We start from the raw sequence: 6,283 nt of genomic DNA, 5'->3' as shown, positions 1-6,283 counted from the left end.
GGTATTTGGAATATAAAGTTGTCCAGCTAACTCAAACCTCCATCATAGCCACGGCTACACTAAATATAGATCTCCCAGGGATAAAAACGCGTTCGCCGTTTCTGTGACGCAGCACTAGAAGTTCAGCAGAAGATAAGGGCAGAAGAATGGCAAGCATGTGAGGAGGAATGGAATCTGCCCCGAGGGAGTAGGAGTCCCCGTGGAAAGCTACTTATTCCGCAGGGGAGATGTGTGTCCCAGATGATGGCACTAGGGCCCATCCCGGTGTTAACATAAAAACATTCAAACCTGTAAAGAAGTTTTGTGAGTTTATTTGAGCCAAACTGTTGACAGTTGCTGGGAAGCAGAACCTCAACGAATTGAGATAATGCTCCGGAGAATGGTGGGTTACATCTGTATTTATACAGTGCAATCAAAGGAGGGACGTAGGTGGGTTACATGAAATCCATTGGTGATAGACTAGAGAGGCGGGAGAAAGCAAACTGGGGGGGCGGGGGGAACCCCTGGGATTGGATAAAAAGTAAAATGATAGACACATACTTAGGTGGGTATAGGAACAATTAACATGATAACAATGAAGGAATTTGTGGTATCTGTCTGGAGCCCAGGCACATTAGGTTGTGCCCCAAGGGGTCCAGAAAAAGGGAAGTTACAAGTTACCCAGACATTTCAAAGGGTATGTTATCATAGATGCAAAAAGACAGATAGGCTCAGTTAAGGTAAAGGTTGACCTTGTCAGTGAAAATACCTGCCTAGGACGTAACTGCCCACCATCACTGCTTTAGTTAAAGTTTAATTTCAGACCACCCTTTATGGTTACTTTAGGTCTCTGTTTGCAAGGCCGCCATGCAGGCCTCCCCTGAGCTTGTCAGGTCAGCATGCGGCCCCTTTCGCCCACACCTGTATAAATTGGAGAAAGAGGACAGGTTTGTCCGGGTCTGATATCCCCCACAATTCCCATTTCCTCTCCATAAAGTGAGGAGGATGGATTCTGTGAGCCCTGAGGCCCATCTAGCTCCAGCATTCTACCCATCCTGGGTTCTGTAGAAAGAACACAAGCTTTTGTTAGGGGCAAAAATAGAATATTGGGGACCAACTATGGTCATGGGATATATTAATGATGCTCTGTTAACCATGATTGCCTTGTGCTGGTTAAAGAAAGGACATTCTAATCTGGCTGGGAGTTGTACACCCCCGGGGACCAGGGAGTCAACCTTGGACCTGGGAGTCAACTGTGGAATGTGGTCCATTCTCATTCGAGAACTGCCTGTTCTCCTGGGAAGATTAACAACCTTGTTGCCCAAACAATGGAGTCCCACCCCAGCCCACAGAGCCTACCTCTCCATGCCTGTAACCCCTACTTCCCCATGTAATCTGTGTCCTACCCAATATAAGCAGCTGGTTTATGGTGGGGTGCAGAGCAGATTTTTGTGGATGACCTGCTGCTCTCCCATACTACCAGGAATATTAGAATAAACGCTCACATATGATTCAACCCTGTCTCTGCCGAATTGGCTCAAGTAGTGACAGACAGCCGGGACCCATTGATTGTCTGGTTACACTTTGAACTTCATATACCTGAGTTCAGATCCTGCCAGCATCAGCTGAGCAGCCTCAATCAAGTTACATAATCTCTCTGATCCTCAGTTTCTTAGGCTATAAAATGGGGACATTGATCACACCTTCTATACAGTGATTTTTCTATAGGATGACTAAATGAAATACCAGGTATCAAGGTGCAAGCACAGTGCCTGTCATGTGGTATACACCCTATAAATGTCAGCTCTCCATCCCCCACCCACCACCCTTCTCTGTAAATGTAGAACAAGGGATTGGCAACCTCCGGCCAGCAGGCCAATCTGGCTCCTGCTGTTAAAATACAGCTTCATTGGAACACAGCTATGCCCTTTCATTTCCGTATTATCGGTGTCTGCTTTCTGGCTACCAGAGGAGAGTTGAGAGGAAGGGATTGAGACCATAGGGCCCACGAAGCCTAAACTATTGATTTTCTGACCCTTATGGAGTAAGCTGGTTGCCTCCTGATGTGGGACATAAGCATGAACTAGTTGGAGGAATTTCAGTCACTAGCCAGCAGGTAGGGGAAATATTGGGAAGGTCTCAAGGACCCCTTGAGGTTTTCATGCTGACTCTGGGGTCACGTGAGTCTTCATTCTGAGGGTGGCAGCCAGTCTCTGAGAAGAACGCCCTACAACAGGAAAGACTCCCAGAGAAATAGCTGAAGTTTGTCCAGGACTCAAACTTTCCCCAGCATTTAAGGAAGGGGCCAAAAAGAAGGTCCTCTCTCTAGCCACCTCTCTCTCTCTCTCTCTCTCTCTCTCTCTCACACACACACACACACACACACACACACACACACACACACATACACACACACACACACACTGCTTCAAGGAAACTACTAGAATTATTTTTTTTTTAAGTATAAAAATAAAGTAAGTGTTGCAATGTTTTGTTCTGGTCCAAAGAAGAAACTGCTTCCTTTGGGGGAACATTTTCATTGGGCCGGGTGTTACCAGAACCCCGATAGTTTCCTTGAGTGCGCTTGACTGCACACACCGGCCCAAAGAAATGCATGCACAGGAGTTGGGAGCACAGGAAGGAAAAGAGTTTAATATTGAGTTGGCCAATCCAGAGATGGGGAGCATGTAGGTTACAGATTACTGAGGGCAAAATCATAAGACCTGTGGGTGAGGGGTTTGGCGTGGTGCTGGGAGCTAGTTGGTCGGAGGTTAGGGAAGGCCATGAGTCATTTCTTCAGGTCTTGAGGACAGCTCTGAGGGCTTTTCTGGAGTTGGTCTGTGCAGATCAAGCATGTCAAACTCTTGGTCCATGGGCCGCATGCGGCCCACAAGGAATATTTTTGCGGCCCAGCCAATATAACGGTATGTAAGAAACGTTTTAATAAAAATTTCGTAACTTAATTTTTACAATATCCTGTTATACACAATTTTTTTTAAAAGGTGGGTTGGAAGAATCTCTGTTCTTTTTTTTTTTTAATATATTTTATTGATTTTTTACAGAGAGGAAGGGAGAGGGATGGAGAGTTAGAAACATCAGTGAGAGAGAAACATCGATCAGCTGCCTCCTACACACTCCCCACTGGGGATGTGCCCGAAACCAAGGTACATGCCCTTGACCTGAATCGAACCCGGGACCCTTGAGTCCAAAGGCCGATGCTCTACCCACTGAGCAAAACCGGTTAGGGCAATATACACAATTATTAATAACGAACTACAATGTTCACTAATGACTGATTACTATAATCATGTTGCATTCATTTCCCTTACGCTCCTTATGCGCAGGCGCACCATTTCTCTCCACTAATACTAGCAGCAAATATTTCAGCCGATTGCCACATCATTAGTCTTGTACTGACTTGTTTGGTGTGCGCAACAGGAAATATTTCGCTTTTGGAGAAAAAGAAAAATAGTTTTATTTGAGTTATGCTTATTAATTTGTGCAGTTATTCAGTGTCTGGTAAGTTCAAGAGAAAATATTAATTTTCATTAAAATGTTCTCTTATTTTATGTTAATGATTACTCGTTTATTCCAGCCCTTTGGATTCAGCATATCTCTATCGAAATAAACCTACGTTTCAATGAAAATGGAAGCTTTTGTTTTTTTGCGGCCCACATAAACCTTGTTTACTTGGCCCGTGTTAGCCTTTGAGTTTGACATGCTTGGTCTAGATTCATGGGAGAGCAGCCGGGGGGTCAACCTATTTCACCTTAGGTTGACCTGTCTCACCCTAGGGCTCAGGGGCTGAAACAAAACTTAGGTCAAGATGTTATCTTTAATGTGCCAGAGGTCCTGGCCATGTGTCCATCAGTTAGGTCTAGGCTATTATCTCCTGCTGCCTCCGGGGTTGCTGATTATCTGGAGGAAAAGCGAGGTCTCTGAGGGAGACATATGGGAGAGTGGGGGGAGACGGTTTCTAGAGTGAGGAGTTAAAACTAAATTGAGTCAAAGTCATAAGGACCTTCAGTTTCCATCGTTCCCTTCCCTTTTGATCAGTTCTCCTTCTTGAGGGAGAAAGGGCGACCACTCTAGCTGCTTCCTGCCGAGAAGGGGTGCAGTTTTGGGGGTTAGAGGACTAAAACCGCTGCACATGTGATTGGACATATTCGTGGGTTCCAGTCCGAGGGTCTGAGGTGTGAATGGTCAGCAGGTTGCTAGTTTTAGCTGCCCTCAGGCAGCAACGCCCAATTAGTGTTCCAGTACCAACCACAAAGAAGCAAAGCCAATATGAGCACCCCAGTGGCTGGGCAGAGAAGTGAGCAGTGGGTGAATGCATCCCCACAGGAAACTTATCCACCTGCCTATGGCTGTGGTCGTGCGGGCTAACAGATTAGCAATATTGTCTTAGAAGCGATGGTATATGTACAACTTTCTTGTTGGGTCCCACTATTTAGGTTCAAGTTGGTCATCAGGATGTTTGTTTTTTCCAGGATTTTAAAAGTAGCCAAAATCCGGGGTTGAATGGTATAGCACAGCGGTTCTCAACCTGTGAGTCGCAACCCCTTTGGCGGTCGAATGACCCTTTCACAGGGGTCGCCTAAGACCATCCTGCATATCAGATATTTACATGACAATTCATAACAGTAGCAACATGACAGTTATGAAGTAGTAATGACAATAATGTTATGGTTGGGTCACAACATGAGGAACTGTATTTAAAGGGCCAGAAGGTTGAGAACCACTGGGATAGCAGGACTTTTTCATATGTCTATCGGTCATCTGTATGTCCTCTTTGGAGAAGTGTCTATTGAGGTCCTTCGCACATTTTTAAATCGGATTGTTTGTTTTCCTGGTGCTGAGTTTTATAAGTTCTTACAAAGTTTGGATATTACCCCTTCCTTATCAGATGTTCATTGGTGAATATGTTCTCCCATTCAGTGAGTTGTCTTTTCATTTTGTTGATGATTTTCTTTGTTGTGCAAACACTTTTTAGTTTGATGTAGTCCCATTTGTTTATTTTTTTCTTTTGTTTCTCTTGCCCAAGGAGATATATGAGAGGAAAAAAATATTGCTATGAGAAATAGAAATATCTGAGATTTTACTGTTTATGTTTTCTTCTAGGATTTTTATGATTTCAAGTCTAACATTTGTCTTGAACTCATTTTGGGTTTATTTTTGTATATGGCATAAGACGGTGGTCTACTAGTAGTTTCATTTTTTGCACGTAACTCTCCAATTTTCCCAACACAACTTATGAATAGACTATCTTTACCCCATGGTATGTTTTAGCCTTCGTTGCCAAATATTGATTGACCATAAAAACGTGGGTTTATTTCTGGGCTCTCCATTCTGTTCCATGGATCTATATGTCTGTTTTTAGGCCAGTACCATGCTATTTTGATTACTATGGCCTTGTTGTATAGTTTGCTATCCGGGAGTGTGATTCCTTCAACTTTGTTCTTTCTCAAGACCGTTGTGGCCACTCGGGGTCTTTTGTGGTTTCCTATGAATTTTTGGAGTATTCGTTCTCGTTCTGTGAAATACGCCTTTGGTATCTTAATAGGAATTGTGTCTCATCTATAGATTGCTTTGTATGTAATACACATTTTTTTTTAAAATATATTTTATTGATTTTTTACAGAGAGGAAGAGAGAGAGATAGAGAGTCAGAAACATCGATGAGAGAGAAACATCGACCAGCCGCCTCCTGCACATCCCCCACCGGGGATGTGCCCGCAACCCAGGTACATGCCCTTGACCGGAATCGAACCTGGGACCCCTCAGTCCGCAGGCCAACGCTCTATCCACTGAGCCAAACCGGTTTCGGCTGTAATACACATTTTAATGATGTTAATTCTTCCTATCCATGAACACGGTACATATTTCCACTTATTTGTATCTTCTTCAGTTTCTTTCTTGAGTGTCTGATAATTTCTGGAGTACAGGTCTTTTACATCCTTGGTGAAATCTAACCCTAGCTATTTTAATTTTTGATGCAATTGTAAATGGGATTGCTTTCTTGGCTTTCCTTTCTGACAGTCCATTATTGGTATATAAAAATGCAACTGGTTTCTGGATATTTATTTTGTATCTTGCAATGTCACTGATTTTCTTTATCAATGGTATCCTTGTCTTTCATGTACAAATGACTTTCTTAAGTCCAGGAGGCCTGAGGCTGGGGCCCTCAATAACTTTTCCTTAATAGTCTGGAAGGCCTTTTGTCATTCCCCAGTCCATATCAAAGGCTCTTGACCTGTTCCTTTCAGTGCCTCATGTGATGTTTTTTCGATCAAGCCAACGTTTGG

The sequence above is a fragment of the Myotis nattereri genome, assembly GCF_964212035.1.
Source record: "Myotis nattereri genome assembly, chromosome: 16".
NCBI classification, from domain to species: Eukaryota; Metazoa; Chordata; class Mammalia; order Chiroptera; family Vespertilionidae; genus Myotis; species Myotis nattereri.
The sequence above is the reverse complement of the archived record's forward strand: the minus strand, read 5'-3'. Positions refer to the sequence as shown.